The 20,505-nt window shown below is 46.9% G+C and overlaps 2 long non-coding RNA genes across 2 annotated transcripts in view; both read left to right on the top strand.

Annotated features, from left to right (window-relative positions):
- Positions 1–2,654: 2,654 nt before the first annotated feature.
- Positions 2,655–6,945, top strand: LOC139077204 (uncharacterized). The gene is made up of 3 exons (XR_011529524.1): positions 2,655–2,864; positions 3,067–3,293; positions 5,396–6,945. It is a non-coding gene; the product is annotated as an uncharacterized lncRNA (long non-coding RNA).
- A 5,744-nt stretch (positions 6,946–12,689) lies between these two features.
- The window catches only part of LOC103558618 (uncharacterized), a 54,916-nt gene continuing 47,100 nt past the window's right edge, over positions 12,690–20,505 (top strand). Inside the window, exon 1 of the long non-coding RNA XR_546775.2 lies at positions 12,690–12,865. This is a non-coding gene — a long non-coding RNA (uncharacterized lncRNA). The remainder of the gene's footprint in view (positions 12,866–20,505) is intronic.

The following is a 20,505-nucleotide window of genomic DNA, read 5'->3' as shown; positions in this document are numbered from 1 at the left end:
GTGAGAGGAAGAGATAAACAAGGGGCCGAAAGGGCCTGGAAAGGGGGGGCGGGGGGGGGGGGGAAGCTCAGCTACTCCCAGGACCTGGGCATCGAATTTCCATAAAGCCCTTTATCTCCCTCTGCTGCGATGTTATCTCGCCTTTAAAATGCTAAATCGTTTATATAACGTTTGCTGATTCACAAAAGGAAGGCGCTGCAGATAAACATGAAGACAGAGCGGGGCAGCTCAGGGGGAACATGCTTGGTGTATGGACTTCCTTCTCGCTTTGCACGAATCTTCTCTCTCGGCCTTGAGTGAGGTCGCGGGGGGTCGGGGGAAGAAGTCTGGGTGCTTCGGAAGAAGCCAGGCTGGTGGGGGAGAGAGCTGACTGCCTGTGGGTGTTCTTCTGGTTTTCCTGGGCTGGGTGTGCGTGCGTGTGTGTGTGTGTGTGTGCGCGCGCGCTCTGGCTTCCCAGTGAGAGAATTTTCACGAGGACTCCCTGTCTTGGCAAGCCGGCTATTGGCGCTGCACCCTGTGTGCTGTTACCCGGGGAAGAGGAGCCCAGTTCTTGTGTGATGTCAGCCTTAAACAGAACGGAGGTTGCGAGAACAGCAAAGGGCGAGAAGAATCAAAAAGTTTGCCGTGTTCAACAACAGCCCAGAAACTTTTATCGCTCGTTAGCATTTACGGAAAAGAAATCATTAAAAAATCCATAATCAGTTGTTTTACATTTGTTTCATGCAACCGGTGGTGCTTTACATGGAGTTAAAAACTAAAGGTAGTTTCCATATTTTGTACTTATTTGCTGCAAAGTTAGTTGTTAGGTTTTTTATGTATTGATGCTGTGTTCTCATGTCTCAATAAATTCGAATGGGATCCAGTTTTGAAGACTGGGACCAATGATTTTCGCTTGGTCTAAATTTCTTGATTCCAGAAGAATGTATTGACAGAAATTTATTTCCAACTCCTCCCCGCCACCCCCCCCCCCCCTTTTTTATTTTTTCTTTTCTCGGGGAATCCAGACTGTGGGTCCTTTAACGCGCCGACCTGCGGGGACTGTGGTGGAGCTCTGCCGCCATCTAGTGGCAATAAAGGAGAGGCGCGCCTCCTAGCCCCCGGAAAGCCAAGGACGTTTCACCCAGGCCAGGCGAGGTGTGTTTGCCAAGCAAAGCCCTTGACTTTTAATAATTTTTTTTTTTAAAGATTTTATTTTTTCCTTTTTCTCCCCAAAGCCCCCCGGTTCATAGTTGTATATTCTTCGTTGTGGGTCCTTCTAGTTGTGGCACGTGGGATGCTGCCTCAGCGTGGTTTGATGAGCAGTGCCATGTCCGCGCCCAGGATTTGAACCAACGAAACACTGGGCCGCCTGCAGTGGAGCGCGCGAACTTAACCACTCGGCCACAGGGCCAGCCCCAAAGCCCTTGACTTTTATGGCGAAATATTTTCAAGTCAAGAGCCTTCCCACTGGATTTGGAATGGCAGTATAGCACATGGGCTTTACTGCTGGGTTCTTAGCCTGACTCCAGCTCAGTAGGGAGAAGGGGCAGCTGAATTTCATAGTGTCAAATTAGGGTCTGTTTTGGTAGGTCTGTTTCCCCTCGGTGGGCAAAAAAAGCCGTAAACGAACTTGCATTACCTTGCTTTCTACTTTGGTCCATCCATCTCCAAATCCAAATGTACCCATGAGAGGCAACCGAGGCCCAGAAACGTTCAAAATGTTTGCGGGTCACACAGCTCTGCAGGCAGATCTGAGGGCTGTGCCCGTGCACTTCTGGTCACATACTCCCTAAGCCGATTTTGGAAACACTGTATTCCCTCCTTAAAGGAGGCGCCCTGAACCAAGCTCCTGTGCTGCGTGTGCGGGGGGCGGGGGGGAGCGTGGGGCGCCGAGCAGCAGCCCCGGCAGGCCAGCTTTGGAGAAGCGTGTGTGTGGAAGTTCAGGGGCTAGAAGTTGGGTTCCCTGACTCTCCGTCCGCGCGCCTGCTGCAGAGTCTCTGTCTGGGGTCCAGCCCTCACCACACGGCGCCGTCAGAGGGGACATTGAGGAGGGACGAGACGGTTAGCATCTCCTCCGATGCAGCGCTGCCTTCCTGAATCAGGCAGACCCGGCCCGGGCCTTGCTGTGGAGGAACCAGGCGACGCCGGGACCCCGTGGGGCCTTCACCCAGGCTGGGCTGTCCCCCCAAGGTGCTGCCCACGGCGTCCCTGGACCTGAGCCGGAAGCTGGTGCGCTCCGTGGGGATGCTCCCAACCCAGCCCGCTGACGTTTTCCAGCCGTCCTGGCAGCTGAAGATTCAATGTGTCACCTAGAAACCCAGCCCTTGGAAAAAATCTCAACTGTGTTCCACGTGAGGGGCCATGGGTGGCCAGGTTAGTTAATTTAAATAATTAACTTACCATAATTGTTCATATTTGATGATTAATATTAATATAATAATTTAAATAAAACGCGCGTTCGTAACTTTCTTGGATGACTCCCTGGCCTCGCGCAAGGCTCCCTGTCGTCTCTGAGCGCCTTCGTCTAGTCTTTCTAGGCTCCTTGGACGCAGCGGCGTCCCGAGCGCTTCCCGAGCGGCGGCGCTGTGGCCGGCGGGGCTGCTCGTCGCTGCGCCCCGCACAGGCCGTTCCTCTGCTCTCGGCCGTGCGGTGCCCGGGGCGGAAGCCCTGCAGCTGGAGACTGGCTTCCGCCTGCCAGTGGGCAGGAGGGGCGGCAGGTGGCGGTGGTGCTGGTGGGGAAGGGTGACCGACGTGACCTCTCCTGGAAGGTTTTCAGGATGCACGTGTTGACTTTTGACTTCCAAGTCCCAAAGCTCGCTTCAGTAGTTCCAGGCGGTTATGACGGTGGCTCGCTGGCCTGAATGATCTTAATCACGAAAGCACTTGTAAGTTATTTTTTATTTTAATTTTTTTGATCAAATAAGTTTTATGTGTTATTTATGAGAAAGACACAAGGATTTAAATAAACCTTTAAAATATTTACATTTTTACTTCTGACGTTTTGTTTTACACCTTTTGAAAACAGGAGCTTTTCTTTTCTCCCTTTGCACTTTTATAACGTTTGTGGTTTTTTATTGCATGTTTCAGGTGTACAGCTTTATAATTCGACGTCTGTATGCACTACACAGCGCTCCCCGCCACCGCCTGCTTCCCACCCTCACCGCGCCGCCCACGCGCGGTGGTCAGCTGGCCGGCCGGCGCGGCGCTGGCTGGTGGCCTCCCCGAGACACGCAGGCACCGAGACTTCCGTGGGGACCGAGGCGTCCGGGTCCTGCCCCTCACTCCTCCCTCTGCTCGTGGCCCTGACGGACCAGGTCGGCACGGAGAGCGCGGAGGTCTGCTTCCCAGATGGGAGCAGGGCCCGGAGGCGAGCGTGGGGCGGGGGCGGCGGGGAGGCGCCGCCGGGAAGGGCGGGCGGCCAGACCCTCCCGGCTGAGCCTGAGCGGCCGCCCGGCGCCGGCACCCGCCGCCCCGGGGCTGTGCTTCGCTCCCCGCAGACTCCCTGCCCAGGGACTGCCTGAGCGGAGTGACAGACAAAGTCTTCATGAGCTGGGGAAAGTGTGTAATTTGTTCGGAAGAACATAAAGCTCATTGTTGTCCTCCGGCTGTGGGTGGCTGAAGGCGCACCAGCCTCCGGCTCAGGTCCAGGGACGCCGTGGGCAGCACCTTGGGGGGACCGCCCATCCAGGGTGGAGGCCCCACTGGGTCGCCTGGTTCCTCCACAGCAGGGCCCGGGCCGGGTCTGCCTGATTCAGGAAGGCAGCGCTGCCGCGGAGGAGATGCTGACAGACTCTGAGGGAGGCTCAGCACTCTGTCTCCTTTCCCGAGCAAATTGTCCACGGAATTTAATAGAATTCTAGCCATTTAGTAGTGAAAGACAAAATAGGACTTTCTTCCCCAGGAGTTTTAAAAAGGCATTTTATTAAAGACTAACCCTTGACAAGTTTCCTTGGCATTTTGAATCATACAGAATTCATAATACACCCTGCAAATTTGTGTATTAATCAGAAGCGTTCAGTCCCACTCAGATGTAGACCTTAAACACCGGCACTTTCTGCCCTCCATCCTCTGGGTTGTCACCTTGCCAGCCCTGCAGCTTGCAGGGGTGGAGGCTGACAGCCGGTGTCTTAACCCTTCCCTGGGAGAGTCCCCAGCAAGAGGGTGAATTCTCCTCCAGGAGCAGCTAAGTGTGCTGCAGGCACTGATGCGGCTTCAAGAAAGCTGGTAGCCGGGTTAACCTGCACTGGCCAGCAGTTTCTTTCTTGGCCAGACAGTCATTTTTTTCTGCCTTCGTCTGGCTTTGTTCTCTTTTTTTAAGCAACATAGTGAAGACATTTTCTTTTAAATCGTTTCTCTCTCTCTCTCTCTCTCACACACACACACACACACAGGCACATGGATTCACCTGTGGAAGCCACAGAACATTTGTGGCCCAAGAAGATTCAAGCGACAGCAAAATGAAGACTAATCAAGTCAGGGGACGCTTCCTTTTCCTACAACCAGACTCCAGTCCCCCAGAATCTGTGTTTGTGAAAACTCCAGAGGAAGACAAACAACACTCTCTCCAGTGCTCCCCTCTTGCCTCGTCCCCCTAAAGTCTTTCCATTTTCTTGCCGTGTCCCCCTGTTCCCTCTGTAGAAGCCAGCACAGTTTCTGCGGCCGGCGAGTGGGCAGGCAGGGGGGCTGACGGGGACAGGGGAAGGCACCTACCTGAGGCTTCCTTCTTGTGAAGAGGACTCGAGGCCTTCCGGCCATCTGGGACCAGCTCCTCTGGACAAAGATGGCGGGCCTGGGCTTCCTTTGGCTTGGTGCCGGGTGTATACAAACACGGCAGGTTACCACGGGTCCCAGTTCATCGGATATATTCCTGGGGTGGGAGCAGCCTCGTTGGGCTTCCAGAAAACTCACCCAAGGAGGAAAAGCTCCTTCTGAGACAGATGAGGCTGAGGAGATGGGTTTTGTGCCTGTTTTTCTTGCGCCCATTGTGTGTTTGCACAAGCCAAGCAAACCCCCTTGTGAATCATTTTGATCCTCGCAAACTCTCGGCACAGCTCTCAAAATTGCCCAAGGACCTTTCCATCAGTTCAAAGAAAAAATGTGTTGTTTTAGTCTAGCAACGTATCTCTTTATAGCCACAGATTATCACAGCATGGAGGGAGCATTGCACACCTGCAGGGAGGGGCGGGGCGCCTGGTCGTAAAGGGCTTTTTTGGGTAGCGTATTTTTCACTGAATATAGTTGAAAATCACTTATTTGGCTATAGCCTTCTATTCACGGGCCGACTCTAGAAGCATGTATTTTTTTTAAAGATTGAACAAAATTACCTTGCTGAGGATTTGCATGGGGTTGGTGTGGAGGCCACGGAGTGTGTGCTGGGGGAGTGGGTGCCCAGGGCTTCAACCTCTCTTCCTTTCAGGACCAAATGTGTGCCGCTTGGTGGCCGCGGAGCTCCATGATGGCTGAGCTGCACCAGCCGATGCTATCTGTGAGCCTGTCCTGCGACCGCAATGGCTCCTCCACGGCAGCAAGCTCGCTCTGAAGTCTCGAAGCTGTGTGGCGGCGGCCATGGGGCCGTGGGGGAGGTGCCGGGGACAGGAGCCAGCAATGTGTGAACGCAGGCCTCGGCAGCGAAGGACGTCCTGACTCTTGAGAGAAAAGGGAGAAGTTGCAATGTCTGAAAAAATGTTTGGTAACGTTGGCAAATCTTTCTAAGATTGTTTGAAGTTACAGTGGCACTTGATCACATTTTAAACACAGTAGATCTCGACTTAAAATGAGCCCAGGTAAGAACAACACTTTAGAGCAGCAGACTCAGGACGTGAGTAAAATGCTGCCTTCTGGGGCATCACCTGGTTGTTTCAGCCAGGAGTCGAGGAGAACTTCATGAAGGTAGGAATAAAGGAGGTTCATCTGCAGTAGGGCGTCAACAGAGCGGCTGCAGACTCAGCTCCCCACGCGCTCTGCCAGCAGGGGCCACGTTTCCCCACGCACTGTGCCAGCGCAGGCCATGACGCTTGCTGCTCACCGGGGCTGCTCGCGCCACCGGAGCTCTGGCGTCTCGCCGTGGTCAGGCTCGGTGGCAGCAGTGTGCCCACCTTCCTGAGGCAATCCTATTCAACTTGACTGAGAGTCTTTCCTGGAAGGAAACTTTGCTCCTTGCTCCTCAAATCTAATGCAGTAGATTTTCGGAAGTTAGGCTCTATAACATCACTACGTACTCTGATTTAGTGACTCCTGTGCCGCTGCCCCTGAGGGAGGTAGAAGGGTGGGTTCGGTGAGAGTCTGGTCACGGCATTTTCATCAGCAGATCCACACACAACCTTGTTTCTTGCGTGTTTCTGTTCAGACACCTTCTTTAATGCATAGTGTGGATTCAGCACCTTTGAGCTCACAGCCTGAACGACAGTCGTCTAGCACGTCTCCTTTTTCCTTGAGGTACATCCCAGCCCTCTGGCCCTTAGGAAGACCGTACACACTTCAACACTCTGCTTGGGGCCATTTTAAACAGTGACATCACCAACAAAAAGCACAAAAATGCAAAAACAAGGGCACTAGGTAGACTGTGAAACGGACACGTTTACAGCATGAGAGCTGAACCAAGGAGGTGGAGCATCATCTTTCTCAACCTCACCTGAGACCACGTGCACCAGGAGACTCTGCGTTGTTACAGTTCTGCACACGTCCACGAATGAGCCTGAAAACTCTGAGGACACTGATTTTGGGGTTACAAATGAATTTTATCGAGTAAGAGAATTTGCAAATATGCAATCCGTCAATTATGAGGATCGACTATATATTGATGAAACCAACGTGCATTTTTAAGCTCTCCTGATTCTGGGTAATGATTATTATTTGGTAATTTAATTTTTGGTCTTATGTAATGTCAAAGCAAAGATAATTACCATTTAAAAAATTAACTGCATTTATACAGTGTTTTGTTAATAAAGACAGATGGTTTTGAAAATATCTCTTTACCCTTCTCTCTCCTTGAAGTCAGTGATCTCTTTTGTTTTGTCTTTCTAAATCCATCAAAAAAAGTCGTTCATTGGGTCAGCTGGTGGCCAAGTGGTTAAGTTCACGAGTTCTGCTTTGGCGGCCCAGGGTTTCACCAGTTTGGATCCTGGGTGTGGACCCAGCACTGCTCATCAAGCCATGCTGAGGTGGCGTCCCACATAGCACAACCAGAAGGACCTACACCTAGAATATACAACTATGTACTGGGGGGCTTTGGGGAGAAAAAGAAGGAACCGAAAAAGGAAAAGATTGGCAACAGATGTTAGCCCAGGTGCCAATCTTTGAAAAGAAAGTTACTCATCAAACACCGTCTGCTTTTCTGGATATGACTGGCCCAGGTATTAGCCTAACTTGCTACTCACCAACGACAGAGTTTTGGCCTGTCCTAAAGACAGTAATTTCATTGTTGTTGGACTATTGAATATGAGTGTATTCAATATACTAGGATGAGTGAATTATTTCACTTGGAGATGGTGTTTTTGCCCTTTGGAGCTATACTGGGAAAACATATTTCAAGTAAAGAATCTCTTTCAGGAGTTCTTTTCACATTTTCATGGCAAGGAAGCCTTATCGATTTTCTCCAAAGTGAGATTGTGAAACTGTCCCTCTAGGGCACCATTTCCTGAAGTGAGATCCATAAACACTGGTCATGTGGATTACGCAACTGGAGAAATTTGGGAAATTCTGAGCAAAGTCAAACTTGCTTCTCTACCACAGGCCTTCTCAGAGCCTTTAACTGCTAATGTACATTTTGAAACTCCACGTGGTACGTAGTGTCCCACACAGAGCTGACCATGGAATTATCACCCCAACCGTTGTTCTCTGGGTTCCCTCTTGGGAAACACTACCACAGAGGCCGGATGGAGCACCGAATATGCAGGGCGTGCCCACAGCCGTGGGCGGCCGCGTGTGTGCTGGCTGGGCTGCCGCTTCCACGGTGGAGAGATGGCAGCGGCTGGGAGGCAGACCGAGATGGGGCTGAAACAGTGTCTCCCGCTGGGTGGAGGAAACGCAACGATGCGCTCCCTCCTTTTCTTTCGGTGCTGTCGGGGGATCATTTCCTGGTTTTAAGTACTGAAATGGACATGCTGCTCTTTTTATGTGATTTTGCAAGAAGCATTTACTGATCACTGACTGCGAAAAGGCACCACACAAGTGTGGGTAACTCAGAGACAAATGGGGCTTTGAGTTGCCAAAAGAAGAGAGAAACTCTAGTGATTTCCCTTTGATCTTGCTTCTCCTGCCGAGTTGATAGTCATCTCCACCGCAGTTACGGCATGCGTCATTTCAGGCGCTGCTTCCCAGAGGGTCACTGTTCCTGAGCCCCCTGAACACAGCGGAAACTGATGCCAGTCTTGTCATGGCTCTTGTTGAAAGCCTGTGGCTTTTCTTTTTCTCTTTGCATTTCTCATGTAGATGGTCAGATGCACAACAACTGGATAATGATTGTAACTTTTAAAAATTTCCCCAAAGTGGCTTTTGAGGGCGAGTCAGTCAATTAGTCACATAGGTTCTCAATGTCCCTTTTACTTTGTGCAGTTTGAAGCTCAGTGTCGGTCATCCCTGTACATAGGAAAAGCACAAAACGTTATAACTAAGCATCCAGTGTGTGCCAGGCACTGTGTTAGGTGCAAGCCACCGTGTGAGAGTCGGTTCCTGTCCCAGGTGGAAGGAGGTCTTGCCTTTGTAATTAAATAGTAACAGTTACAGCTACCAGTTCTCAAATACTCACTCTGTGCCTGATGCGGGAACTTCGCAGGTTTGCTGGGAACGATAGCCCTGATGTTGCTGGCGATGTCGGGAGAGAGGTTTTCCAATGGAATTAACTATGGTCGTCGGGGTTTAAGTGAAAGTGCTGGTGAAGCAGCTAGGACCGTGTCTGACTTGCGGGAGGAGAGTAGGAAAAGGCACCTTTGCTGCCCATTGGACTTGTTGCCCAGGCAGCGTCTGCTTCTGACTCCTCGCAACTGACGCTCCATAAATGTTTGTTGAGCAAACAGAGACGACAAGTAAAAGGAGAAGTGACAACTGACTACTCAGCAAGACAGAGTAGAATGAGCTCACTTTTGTACTCTCAGTTTTTAAAAGAATTTTTCCTTTTGGTCATTTGGGAACTAATGACACGTGAAGTAGAGAATTGAGTTGCTTCATCGGACAAATCGAGCCAGTGGCATATCATTTTGTACTTTTTCTAGATAATTCAGGCCCATGTATTTTGGGGTCATGTATTTTCTGGAAAATGGTCTCATTTCTCCATTTCATGTTGTGTGCTGGCAGATGTCCTGGAATATTACAAACTCTTACCATGAACTTAATGACAAAACGGCTCTCGTGTGTGTCAGTATTTTATAAGGATTGTCATGGTATTCCGAGCGTGTAAGGCTCTTTATAAAAGAGAGAGCTTTAGGATTTGTACATAGATTCTTCTGTGAAGTCTACAATATACGCTATTTCCATAAAGGTTGCTTAACATAAGCTCACAAATACTTTCAAGGGCCTTAATTCTGCAGCCTCCCCACCGGGCGAGCCCAGTGCTGCTGCCCGGGGAGTTGTGCCCGGATGCAGGCCACAGAGGCCACCTCCTGCCCCTCCCAGGAGCCAGCAGCCCGTCACTGTGGGCGCTGGAGTTGCATTTCACAGCTCCTTTATTCACTTGCTCATAACTTTCTGCCAGATTTTTTGGGGCTGAAACCTCTTGTCTGATGCTGGGTCATGTCTGCCCAAAGGCAAATTTTCTGGAGAGTTTTCTGTGAGGGCTATTAAGACTTTCCTGAGTCAATGAAAATAGGAAATTCTTCATTTGGATTGGTTGGCTTCGGTTTACTAGTAACTCAGAATTTAACCCAGTCACAAAAGATGCTCTCTCTGTCTGTCTCTCTCTCTCACACCCACATACGCCCAACACGTATACACAGCCACTCCCAACATGCACTCAAACCCACACACCACACACTTGCACATGCTGACACATGCATGCACACCCACCCACCCAACACATATACCCAATACTCTCTCACACTCACTCAACACACACTCACACCACACACTCGCACACACGTGTGTACACCCAACACATACCCCACACTGGCACATACACACACGCACACAGGGCCTCTGCTCTCAGTCCAGCTGATGCAAACCCTGAACCAAGGGTCATTTTCCCTTGGGGAGCCGCAGACTCTTGGCCTGGTTATCTGGAACAGGAAAGGAAGAGACACTGAGGGGCAGACACAGTCATCGCACCCTGGTCAGTTTTAAGCACAAACAAACGGCACTCATTTGCCTGCTCCTTCAAAATCGGAGGATGACAGGAATCAGAAAGGGGCCTTGGAAGGCGTTGCCGGAGCAACAGCAGGAGTGAGGGTTGAATCCTCCATCCACCTAAGTCAACATTTTGTCATGAAAAGGGGGCAGTGCCCTCCTTGGCCTCCCAGGGCTCGCTCTGCTATCATGAAAGACGCAGTTCAGCTCTCTCCTTGATCTTGACGTTTGTCACACCCTTTCTGGTCACAAAGAACCTGTATTTATGTAAAGGGGCAGAAAGTGATTACCAACGGAAATAAGAGGAAGGAGGCAGCCGCTTGTGGCCAGAGCAGAGTCCCGGGGTAAGTGACAGCCTCCTGGGCATTGCTCCCAGACCGTCCACGCCCTCCGTTGATTTGAGGCTGTGAGTCAATAGCTGTAGTCAGTAGCCCTTGTTAGCTCTAATTTCTGGAAAAAAATCCTGGCTTTGATGAATAGTGAGCACCAGGCAGTGGGCGCTCCCGGCTGGGAGAGCGGGTCCCGGGACTGGCAGCCTTTTTACATCCCCGCCTCTCTCTTCAGAAAGCCTCTGAGTAATAATTTGACACTAACATTACCTGATTTGGGAAAAAACGAAGTCTCTAATTTTCTATATTTAAATATTTTATTGCTCTATATAATTTTATCCTGTAAGAGGAAAACAGAAAAAGCTAAAGTCACAGGAGGGAAAAGGCCAAAGAATTTGGGAAGATAAATTGAAGAAGATAGGCTCTTGAGCTGGGTTTGTTCCAGGGGGTGCATGGCTGTGACTGCAGGCGTTCGCCCTCAGGTGGCCCGCACCTGTTCTGGCCCCTGGGCAGGAACTGAGAATGCAGGGGATGGCTTACCCAGAAGGTGGCCTGGGCTAGATGGTCCCCTGGGGCGGAGGCCCAGACCCGTGTGCTTTGGGGCCCTGTCCTGCCGACACTGAGCAGCCTGAGGGCAGTATGAGGAGCTGGCTTTGCCTCAGCAGCTATGAAAGCCCAGAAGCCTGTCTTCTATAGATAGCCCCGAACCTGCTGCTCCCCAAGGAAAGGCACCTCCTCCTTTCTACGGACACTTCAGGCTGCACGTGCTTTTTAGCGAATGTTTCTTTTTCTTTTGAGCTGATTCCACCTGCATGAGAGCATACACTAGGGTGTCAGGATGTGGGGAGGCTGGGAGACACTCGTGGCATTTCTTGAGCCCCTGTCCCTGCCATATCGCCTCCCTAGACAGTATGGCATCCAGGAATGTCCTCTCAACCAGTAGCCACATTCTGCAAAGTACTGTTTGCATGCTGAGCAACTAGCTTCTGGGAGAGCGAGGTGGATTTCAAACAGACCCTGGAGTTCCCTGCACATAGTGTAGGTGTTTCAACACTCTGGCTTTTTTCTCTTACAGAGAGAGTAGAATGAGCAGTCAGTACGTGTGGGCTTCTGGCATCTGGGTGGCACAGAAGGGCGGGGATGTGTTTTGTGTTGGGTTTTTGGATGAGACCCATGTGGGGTGATGCTCGTCCCCACCCTTCTTGAACAGTAGCCAACATCTTGAACTGTTGATTTCCTCACCCCCATATTTGTTTATGAATTAACTGGAAAGGGGAGTGTGTGAGCTTCCCGAGATGATGGTACCCAGAGGCACCTGGGAGAAGCCAGGCTGTGTCTACACAAGCACAGCCACCTGGAAGAGCTAATGGGATAATTTAGAGCAAGTCCCTCTTTTTAGTTCCTCAAGAAAGGGGTTTTTTGGTTCTGAATTACTGAGCCCTGTGCAGAAACCAAACTCACCAGATAAGCAGCACAATTTAAAAGAAATGACCAAAGTTATAGAGAAAGTTGGGAATGAAACTGTTGACCAGACAAACTATAGAATAATCTTCAAAATAAGTATCACCAACATTTCAGAAATCTTTGTTTAAAAATCAAAGATGTTTTCTTTTTCCCTTAAATTTGATTTTGTGGTTTGAATAGGCAATACAAGAACGTGGTTTAAATGGAAAAAAAGATACAAAAAGGTAGACACTGAGAAGTCTTACTCCTGACCGGTTCACTGACGCCTGTTCCCAAAGCTGGGCCTCAGATGGAACTAGTGCTCTTGGATGGTGTGTGTGTTGGGGGAGTATGTGCATGCTGTGCCCTTCTAGTGTTTCATGTGGAAATATAACGAAATAAAAAATACGTAGTCTTATTTTTCTTCTTTTTATAACCAAAACCGCCTTACTTTCCCCCTTCGCATTGCACCCTGCTGGCCCTTGCCACACGCAGGACCCTGCCTTCCAGGGCTGCCTGCTGTTCTGGGGCTGGGTGTGCCCGGGCTACGGGACAGCCCCACAGGGCTGGACGCACGCTGTTGTCAGTCTTTTCTGTAACAAATGATGATTCAATAGGTCAGCTTGGAACTTGTCATTATATATGCGCGCAGGAGCAGCCACAGGGTGAATTCCCAGCAGCCAGATTGCTGGGTGAAGTAAGTGCATTGACACTTCTGATAGATGAGAAATCCCTGTCCACTGTCACTTCCTTTGCCCAGTGGACCTCCTCCCAGCAAGGGCTGGGCGCCGCTTCCGCAGCCGAACATGCTGGAAAACTCTGGGGGTTTTGCCAATCTGGTAAGTGAGATGTTATCTCAGCGTAGTTTTAATTTGAATTTCTTTTGTTTGAGATTGAGCATTTTTGCATATTTCATATTTCTTTTTCTGTGAATTATTTCTTCCTTTCTTTTCTGTTGAGTTATCGGATTTTTTCTTCTTAATTTATAGATGTTATTTGTGTATTAGGGCGATCAACCCTTGTTACGTCTATTAATCCTATGTGTCTGTGATATGAGTTAAGAATAGCTTTTATTCGTTTGTCATTTGCCTTTTGACTTTGTTTATGGTGTATTTTTTCAACTTTCTATTATGGATGAATAAATCATCAAAAGAACAGCGCAACAGTCACTTGTATATCTAACCCCCAAATTCAATAACTGATAGGAGCTACCAGCTTTGCCTTAGCTGTGTGTGTAGACAGGCATGTGTGTGTGTGTGTGAGCACCCGCATGTGTGAGTGTGTGCATATACACATAGGGTGCAGACAGCATGTCTCTTTAAACCCAAGCACTTCAGATGAACTTCCTAAAAAGAGAATATTTTTGTTACACAATCATCATATCATTATCACACCCAAGAAAATTAACAATTCACTAATATCATCTAATATCCACATTGCCTATGATGCTTTGCCATATAGACATTTTTGATTTTTCTATGTTTAAGTTAACCAATCTCTCAATTTTTTTTGAATGCCTTCTGAATTTTGAGTCTTAAAAAGACTTTTGATTTAAAAACTCCTTCCTATTCAAGGTTATAAAGGCCTTGAATTCTTTTCTGTCCTTGAATTTTTCTAGTAGTGTTTATGGTTTCATTTTCTTGCATTTAAGTCTATGATACATTTGGAGTTTATTCTGGTATATTCTGTGAGGGATGAATCCAGTTTATCTTTTTCCATATGGCTACCTGGTTGCACCAGTCTCCTTTAATTAAAAACTCTGTCTTTATTGCCACAGGTTTAAGATGTAGCTTTATGATAAATATACTTATTTCACATATGCATTTGACTCTATTTCTGGGTTTTCTATTCTTTTCCATTAGTCTGTCTTTCAATTTTAATTATTGGATCTTTAGAGTTTGTTTAATACTCCATAGGGCTGTCTCCTCCTCATTTTTCTTTTCAGAATTTTCTTTGTTCTCCTTCCTTTTTTCCCCCCCATATATACTTTATAATTACCTGTCTAGTTCCAGAAAAATCCTCTTTTAAAGTTGAGACAGGGGCTGACTGGTGGCGTAGCAGTTCAATTCACAATCTCTGTTTTGGCGGCCCAGGGTTCTCCAGTTTGGATCCCAGGTGTGCGGACCTAACACCACTCGTCAAACCATGCTGTGGCGGCGTCCCACACACAAAATAGAGGAAGTTGGGCGTGGATGTTAGCTGAGGGCTAATCTTCCTCAAAAAAGTAAATAAATAAAATAGAGATGGTATTTGTATTAATTAAATGAACTTAGAGAGAGTTGACATCTTTTGATGTTTTCTTCTTATCAAGAACGTGGTATGTCCTTCCATTTTAAAAATTCTTCCTTTGTATTCTTCAGGAGCATTTTGAAGTTTTATTCTGAAAGTTTACACATCTCTTGTTAAGTTTCTCCTGTGTGGTTTGTCTTTTTTATTGCTCCTGTAAGTGGCATTGCCTTTCCCACTGTCCTTTAAGGGAGAGTTGCTTATGTCTATGAAGCAGCTGATTTCTATGGTTATTTTTTACCTCGTCACTGAGAGCCTGCATGTGTGTGCCTCTGTCATTGCACAAGGCTGAGGGGGTGTGGGGCTGGACCTCAGCTTGCCCTTGCCTGGTCGGGGAGCATACTCACGGAGCTCTGTCCACCACACAGGGGCACCTTTTCTAAACATCCCCCTAAAATGGGACAGGCCTTCCCAGTTGAGCAAAGGCATGGTAGAGACTGGTGTCGCTCTCGCTTCCACCCTCCTGGAGTCTTGTTTGTAGCAGTGGTCTCGGTTGATTCTCTTAGGATTCCCAATCGCAATGATACTGTCCATTAGCAGTGATAGTCTCACTTCTCTCTCAATGTGTATACCCCTAATTTCTCATCTCTACTTCTCATATCTTTGGCTAGCATGGCCAGTAGAGTGTTCATGGTGATGATGATGATAGACATCCTTGTTTTGTTACTGACATTAGTGAGGATACCTCCAGTGTTTCCCCAGGTTCAGATTTTTTTTTTAACTATGTTAACCATTTTAAAATTTGCGGTAAACTACACATAACGTGAAATTTACCATTTTAACCATTTTTAAATGTACAGTTCACTCACATTAAGTACATTCATGGTGCTGTGCTACCTTCACCATATCCATCCACGGAACTCTTTCATCTCGCAAACCTGAAACTCTGTAACGATTAACCACAAACTTCCCATCTGCTCCCACCAACCCCTGGCAACCACCATGCTTTCTCTCTCTATGAATTGACTGCTCTAGGTGCCTCATATAAGTATAATCACACAGTATTTGTCCTTTTGTGACTGGCTTATTTCACTGAGCATAATGTCCTCAAGGTTCATCCATACTCTAGCATATGTCAGAATTTCCTCCCTTTTAAAGGCTGAATAATATTCCATTGTATGAATGTACCACATTTTTTGGTTTTGGTGAGGGAGATTGGCCCTGTGCTAACATCTGTTACCAATCTTTCTCTTTTTACTTGAGGAAGATTGTCACTGAGCTAACATCTGTGCCAGTCTTCCTCCATTTTTATGGGATGCTGCCACAGTGTGGCTTGATGAGTGGTGTGTATGTCCGCCCCTGGGATCCCAACCTGCGAACCCTGGGGCCATTAAAGAGGAGCACACAAACTTAACCACTACACCACTGGGCCGCCCCGAATGTACCACATGTTGTTATCCATCCATCGAGCAACCCAAGGTCACTTTTGAATGTCGATGCAAATATCCTCAGTGAAATCTCTGCTCTTGCTCACTGTGGTTTGCACAGCACCTAACACAGTGCCAGGCGCCTGGCAAGCACAAAATAGATGTTTACTGAGTGCACAGGTAACAAATCAGTATCCATTATGGATGGGAGTTTATAAAAGTTACATCTCCCTTGTGTGTGCTGCTTTTCAGGATTTAAAGCATTTTAAAAATAAACTCAGTTTAGCTACACAACAGCTCTTTGAGGTAAGTAGGAATTATTACGCCCATTTCACTATTTATATATTGTATAGGAAGGAATATTGAGGCTTAGGAAGGTTATATGAGTAGCTTAAGGGTTTAATAAGAGGTGGGAATAGAGCCCATGGATTTGTCTCCAAGTTCACTGATCTTTCTTCCCTTCCCCTTTTTTACTGTGAAATAGAACATACACACACAGAGTTCTTCTGTGTGTACGTAGAGCTTAATGAAACCACCCCCAGATCAAGCAATGGAACATTCCGACACCCCAGAACCTTGTACCGCCCCTGGGAGACAGTGCCATGGGCCCTCCCAGTTACATCTGTATCCCACTTGCCTGCAGATTCTTGCTTTTCTTTTCGTGCTTTTACCATCTGGATATAGCCCCTAAACAATATAGGGTTTTGGGCCTGTATTTGAACTTTATGTCAGTGGAGTCGTATCATCTATTTTCTTGGTCTTGTTCCTCTTCTTCAACATTATGTTTGTGAGAGTGATGCTTCTTATTGTGTGTATCTGTAGTTCGTTGTTTTCATTGCTTATAATATTCCTTTATGCTCATTATTTATTCATTTTATTACAGCTGGATGTCTGAGTTGTTTCCACTTTGGGGATGTTAGGACCAGTCTTCTACGAAATTCTCGTATGTGAGCCCTGTTGCACATGTGCATGTATTTCTGTTACACATGCCCCTCAGTGTGGAATTATTGGGTCCTAGTAACCTATGACCCCCAGCAGTGTGGGAGAGCTCCTGACGGCCCACATCCTTTCCAAGTGACAGCCTCAAAGTGTGTCCCCAGCTCCAGTCTCCTGGGCCCTCTCTCCTCTCTGGATGGTCCCTCTTCCGGTTTGGCACACTGAGTACCCTCATGCTTTCCATCAGCCTAAAAGCTACATCCTCAGGGAGGCAGCAGTGGCTTTGGCCATTGACCTAGGTATGTAGTATTGTTTAGAGAGTGGGAGTCAGTCAGATGGGATGCTCCTGAGAAGATAGAAATGGAGAGGATGTCTGTGGAGAGCTGCGATGGCCTTGGAGACTGAGCTGGCAGCCTGCCCAGGAGGCCAGGGCAACTCTTGTTTGGTTTTTGCTTTAGCGTATTTTTATGTCAGGCTTGGCCACCCCTCCTTGACTTCATTCAGCTGAATCATGGGGTGAATTAGCCCCCGATTAAGCGATCACTCTGGAGCTTTCTGCCCCTGGTCTTCTGCCTCGGGTCTTTGGGACTCAGGCCCCATGAGCTGTCTGAGCTTTGCCTCCTCAGGGGTCCTGGACACCTCCAGGCCGACACTGTCCACTCTAGGTCCTTCAGATCCTTTATCTTCTTTCCATTGTCTCATATGACATTAGCCCTCATCCATCCCATGCCTGAATTTCTCTGGGAACCTTTTCACCTTTGTCTACCCAACTGCCCTCTTAACACAAGTGTGAGTAGGAGGACCTGGTGCAGACTCACACTAGAGCCCCAGAACCTGCGTGACTGAGGCTCAGGTGGCAGAAGGAGGACAAGACCATGTGGATTTGGGGGGGAAGCTGCAGGACAGAGGGGAGGAAGCAAAGATGTGCAGGCAGCTCTGAACTTTGCTGAAGCACACTCACGCGCACCCAACCAAGTACTGAATTCTGGCTGCATGACTTGGCCTTCCACTTGTCCCCATTCCTCATCTGGGGTCAGCAGATGTTCTGTCCTATGTCTTTACATCACAGCTGAACACAGATCACAGAGGACCTGCAGCCCTAATCAAAGCTGAATTGTAGGATGATGACCATGTTTATGAAGCTTGCTTTCCAAGGCGGAAAAGTGGACACAGGTTAGGAAGATTCTGGTAGTATTTTTTTTTTATTATTATTTGAGATTATGATAGTTTACAACTTTGTGAAATTTCAGTTGTACATTATTATTTGTCAGTCACCTTACAGGTGTGCCCCTTCACCCTTTGTGCCCACTCCCCACCCCCTTCCCCCTGGTAACCACTAAACTGTTCTCTTTGTCTCTGTGTTAGTTTATCTTCCACATATGAGTGAAATCATGTGGTGTTTGTCTTTCTTTATCTGGCTTATTTCACTTAACATAATACCCTCAAGGTCCATCCATGTTATTGAGATTGGGATGATTTTGTCATTTTTTATGGCTGAGTAGTATTCCATTGTATATAGATATACCACATCTACTTTATCCAATCATCAGTTGATGGGCACTTGGGTTGCTTCCATGTCTTACCTATTGTGAATAATGCTGCAGTGAGCATAGGGGTGCATAAGCCTCTTTGAATTGCTGATTTCAAGTTCTTTGGATAAATACCCAGTAGTGTCATATGGTAGTTCTACTTTTAGTTTTTAGAGAAGTCTCATACTGTTTTCCATAGTGGCTGCACCCGTTTACATTCCCACCAGCAGTGTACGAAGTTTCCCTTTTCTCCACAACGTCTCCACCATTTGTCATTTTTTGTCTTGGTTATTATAGCCATTCTAACAGGTGTAAGGTGATATTTTAGTGTAGTTGTGATTTGCATTTCCCTGGTGATTAGTGATGATGAGCATCTTTTCATGTGCCTATTGGCCATCCGTATATCTTTTTTGGAGAAATGTCTGTTCATATCCGCTGCCCGTTTTTTTGCTCAGGTTGTTTGATTTTTTGTTGTTGAGTTGTATGAGTTCTTTTATACTGTGGAGATTAACCCTTTGTTGGATGTATGATTTGCAAATATTTTTTCCAAGTTGGTGGGTTGTCTTTTTGTTTCAGTCCTGGTTTCCCCTGCCTTGTAGAAGCTCTTTAGTCTGATGAAGTCCCATTTGTTTATTCTTTCTTTTGTTTCCCTTGTCCGAGAACACAAGGTGTCTGAAAAGAGCCTTTTAAGACCGATGTCAAAGAGTGTACTGCCTATATTTTCTTCTAGAAGTTTTATGGTTTCAGGTCTTACCTTCAAGTCTTTGATCCATTTTGAGTTGACTTTTGTGCATGGTATAAAATAATGGTCTACTTTCATTCTTTTGCATGTGGCTGTCCAATTTTCCCAACACCATTTATTGAAGAGGCTTTCCTTTCTCCATTGTATGTTCTTGGCTCCTTTGTCGAAGATCAGCTGTCTGTAAATGTGTAGTTTTATTTCTGGGCTTTTAATTCTGTTCCATTGATCTGTGTGTCTGTTTTTGTACCAGTACCATAGTGTTTTGATTACTATAGCTTTGCAGTATATTTTGAAGTCAGGGATTGTGATGCCTCCAGCCTTGTTCTTTTTTCTCAGTATTGCTTTAGCAATTCTGGATCTTTTGTTGCCCCATATGAATTTTAGGATTCTTTGTTCTATTTCCTTGAAGAATGTCATTGGGATTCTGATTGGGATTGCATTGAATCTGTAGATTGCTTTAGGTAGTATGGACATTTTAACAAGGTTTATTTTTCCAATCCATGGGCATGGAATGTCTTTCCATTTCTTTGTGTTGCCATCAATTCCTTTCAGTGAAGTCTTGTAGTTTTCATTGTATATATCATTCACTTCCTTGGTTAAATTTATTCCAAGATATTTTATTTTCTCTGTTGCAATTGTGAATGGGATTGTATTTTTGAGTTCTCTTTCTGTTAGTTTGTTATTAGAGTATAGAAATGCAACTGATTTTTGTAAGTTGATTTTGTACCCTGCAACTTTGCTGTATTTGTTGATTATTTCTAATAGTTTTCTGATGGATTTTTTAGGGTTTTCTATGTATAAAATCATGTCGTCTGCAAACAGTGAGAGTTTCACTTCTTTATTGCCTATTTAGATTCCTTTTATTTATTTTTCTTGCCTAATTGCTCTGGCCAAAACCTCCAGTACTATGTTGAATAAGAGTGGTGACACTGGGTACCCTTGTCTTGTTCCTCTTCTCAGAGGGATGGCTTTCAGTTTTTCACCATTGAGTATGGTGTTGGCTGTGGGTTTGTCATATATGGCCTTTATAAGGTTGAGGTTCTTTCCTTCTATTCTGGTAGAGTCTTAGCTTCCCAGGGTGTGAGGGTTCAGTCCCAAGCAGTAACAGCAAATCACAGTGGTGCTTACAGGGCTGCCCTTCAAGCCAGGCGGGGCCCACGTCACCGCATGCCTCTCCTTCCAGGTGTTCTGGCTTAGGGAGTTTTCTCCATGCTGGTTTCATCACTTAATACAAAATTGTACCTTGTTCTCAGTCAACACAGTATTATTGTTATTTTTTAAAAGGAAACTCAGGAGAGCTTTTCCCAGCTGAAGTGTGAGTAATTCATCTCTAAACCACTCTAAGTAATGGCCATATTAGTGTACCTAAAAGTCACCTTTTTTCAGATCATTGATTTCAATGGTAGAAAATGGGAAGTAACTCTCCCATATCTTCTTGCCTCAGTTTTTTTTTTTTTAATTTAGAGTAGGAGGTGGTGCATTTCTGAGAAGGATAGATTAAGGCTGGTTGAGTGGAAGAGGACAAAAGGACAAACAATGCTCGAAGAGGGCAGTCCTTGACTCTGACCTGCGCTGCTCTGGGCGCCCAGGCTGGGTGGGCAGCTCACAGTGGGCAAGAC

Source organism: Equus przewalskii, chromosome 19 (assembly GCF_037783145.1).
Source record: "Equus przewalskii isolate Varuska chromosome 19, EquPr2, whole genome shotgun sequence".
In the NCBI taxonomy this organism is placed as follows: Eukaryota; Metazoa; Chordata; class Mammalia; order Perissodactyla; family Equidae; genus Equus; species Equus przewalskii.
This window is presented reverse-complemented; position numbering and strand designations above follow the sequence as displayed.